Source organism: Pinus tabuliformis, chromosome 3_1 (assembly GCF_031772625.1).
Source record: "Pinus tabuliformis cultivar Carrire ecotype Pingquan chromosome 3_1, CPIR1, whole genome shotgun sequence".
NCBI lineage: Eukaryota > Viridiplantae > Streptophyta > Pinopsida > Pinales > Pinaceae > Pinus > Pinus tabuliformis.
Genome location: NC_142301.1, coordinates 414,836,173 through 414,839,674, shown reverse-complemented (window position 1 = coordinate 414,839,674; position 3,502 = coordinate 414,836,173).

Here is a 3,502-nt window from a genome sequence, read left to right as displayed (position 1 = left end):
TAATACACATATAGACAACCACAATACAATTCCCTCATAAAAATCGAGGGGTTTCCTTTTAGGGGAAAGAACCCTAAATTAAACATAACTCCTACTATCATATCATTTTCCTAATGAACGATTCAAATTGACTACAAAATTACAATATTTTACAAGGAAAATTTTGATTTATTTTTAGCTTCGTGGGTGATGCCCTTGAATCCACACCAGGGAGGGCTCATAAAATCATCGTTGCCCCTCCCCCTCCCCCCCATCCCCCCTTCATATACCCCCTAATGGTGATAAAGAGGGTTTCATTTCTGTCCCGTCAAGAACTGGGGTCCAACGTGGTGATACCTCTGAATAAAGAAGACAATTAGGCTCCACACCCAAAAATCTCCCACTTGGAGATTTATTATTTCAACTCCACCATTGCTTCATTTGTAATACAGTGATTCCAATTTGGACCTAGTTATTTCTCATATTCATCATTATAATTGAAGACCAATAAAAACTGAGAAAAATCTCAATTTATCCCAAGTTACAACTTTTGTTAATATATCTGCAGGATTCTTGCTAGTGTGTATCTTTTCTTGCTTTAATTGTCCATCCTCCAACACTGACCGTATGAAATGGTACTTGATTTGTCTATGTTTAGTCTTGGAATGAAATGTTTATTTATTTGCAAGATGAATGACACTCTAGCTATCACTATATAACCTGCCCATCTCCTTCTTGTTACACAATTCATCCACAAACCTTTGCAACGAAATAATTTCTTTACTAATCTCTTTAGCAGCAACATACTCTACTTTCATCATTTAAAGTGAAAAAACACTGCACTTTTGGAACCCAACTAACAGGTGTTCCACCTATAGTAAACACATACCATGTGCTTCTCCTCCTTTTGTCTCTATCACTTGCCATATTTTTATCAACATATCCCTATAGAGTAATGTTTGAACCACCAAAGCATAATGCTTGATTTGTGATACCTCTCAAATACCTGAGAATCCATTTCACTGCCATTAAATGTTATTTTCCTATATTTTTCATTTACCTACTTACAACTCCCACTGCATGTGTAATATCAGGTCTTGCGTAAACCATTTCATACATTAAGCTTCCAATTGTTGATGCATATGGAACTTTAGACATATATTACATCTCTTCTTGAGTCTTGGGACACATCTCCTTCCGTAGTTTGAAATGGCTAGCCAAAGGTGTAGTAATTAGTTTTTCATTCTTCATATTAAACCTTTCCAACACCTTTTATATGTTCTCACTCTGAGACAATGTTAATTTTTTATTTTTCCTGTCTCTAGTTATTCTCATACCGAGGATTTGTTTTGCAGCACCCAAATCCTTCATTGTAAATGAATTTTCCATTTTTCCTTTGAGCACATTTATTTACTACATGTTAGACCGTGCAACAAGCATGTCATCTACATACAATAATAATATAATATAGTTGTCATCATTTTTCATTTCACAATGATTAGAGTGAAATCTAGTATAGCCTTGTTCATACATAAACCTGTCAAATTTTAGATACCACTACCTTGGAGCTTGCTTTAGGTCATAAAAAATTTTCTTCCACCTGCATATAGATCTCTTCCTCCAAATCCCCATGGAGAAACATTATCTTTACATCTAAGTGCTCAAGATCCAAATCTTCTGCTGCTACTAGACTTAAAATAGTTTTGATTGAAGTCATTTTAAGAATAGGAGAAAATATTTCATTAAAGTCCATACCTTTCTTCTATGTCAACCCCTTCACCACAAGTCTAGCTTTATACATTTTTCTACCTCCATCTTCTTCCTTCAACCTGTAAACCCATTTATTTTGAAATATTGTTTTACTTGCAAGTAACCTAAGTCCCAAGTCTTGTTATGTACCAATGTTTCCAGATCTTCTTCCATGGCTAGATCCCACTTCTTCCTGGTTTCTACCTGTATTTCTTCTTCATAACATTTTGGTTCATCATAATCAATCAACAATACATAATATAATGAAGGAGAGTATTGTTCAAGCAGTCTACTTATCCTAGTAGATCTTCTAATACCACTTTCAAGTGTTTGAGGTGCCTTTTGTTGTTGCGATAGTTGTTGTTCTTGTGGTTGTTGATCATTATGGTTTTCATACACCTTTACCTTTTCTGTGATCTCATCAAGCACTTTGTATTCTCTTTTTTCTTTTTCCTGTTTATTTTCCTACATAGTATCCTTATGCAAGACTGTTTCATTGAATATGCCATCTCTTCTCCTAATGATTTTGTGTTTTTCATAATCATATAAGCGATAACGAAAATCATTAACACCATATCCAATAAAGGTACATTTATTTGATTTTTCCTCAAGCCTTGTTTTATTTTATTTGTTAATGTGGACATAGGCTTCACAATTGAAAGTCTTTAAAAATTAGTAGTTTTCCTTTTTATCTGTCCATGCCACCCCTAGAATACCACCATCCAAAGAAATTGGAGGCCCTTTGTTTACTATATAGACAACATTATCTACAACCTTCACAACCTTCACCAGACGAACCTGTCTAAAATCTCCTTGAACATAATCATGAAAATGTTTCCTATAAGATGTGGCATGGAATAAGGCCCCTGAATCTACTACCCAAGCATGAATTATATTTTCCGATGAAAGAATCAAAGCATCTTGCAACACATCACCTCTCACATTCACTTCATGATTGTTTTCTTGTTGTATGTCTTCTTTTTTTCCCTTCCGAGATTTATAGTCTTTCTTTAGGTGTCCTTTCTTCCCACATTTCCAACACACTATCCCCGATATCGAATTGGATCTTCCATTCCTTGATTTACTGTGATATGATGGGCTCTTTCCTCTTTCCATTTTTCTTACCCTAGTCTGTGCAATCAAAGAATTACCTAATGTCTCACTAAATATTTTCCGTTGCATTCCTTGGTAAGTATGGCACCGACAACATCATCAAAATTTAAAGTACTAGAGGGAGAGATAGAGTTACTAATGGCCATAACTAAACCATTCCAACTTTCTCATAATGAGCACATAAATAATAGAGCCCTAACTTCATCATCAAAATTTATCCCTACAGAACTTAACTAACTACTAACCATATTAAATTCATTTAAATGATCAGCAACAAATCCACCTTCTGACATATTCATATTAAATAAATTCTTCCTAATAAATAACTTTTTTAAGGTCGCGGGTTTTTCATATAGTTTGGCCAATTCCACCATTGAGCCCTCCATTATCATTTCCTTTGAAATATTAAAGGCTACCAACACCGTCAACCACAACCGTATTGTTTCAAGTGGCTTTGTGTCGAGAGTATCCCATTTTTCGTTTGTCATACTCATCAACTTCTTTGTTTTCAACTCATTGGTAGATACAAATATTTCTGATAAAAATAATCTTCCATCTACGTCTTCCACAGCTTTTAGTTTTGGTCATTAAGTTTATCAACCCTAAACATTCCATATTTTTCCATTGCTCCCATTCAAACCCTTCTCTCCTGCGATCTTAT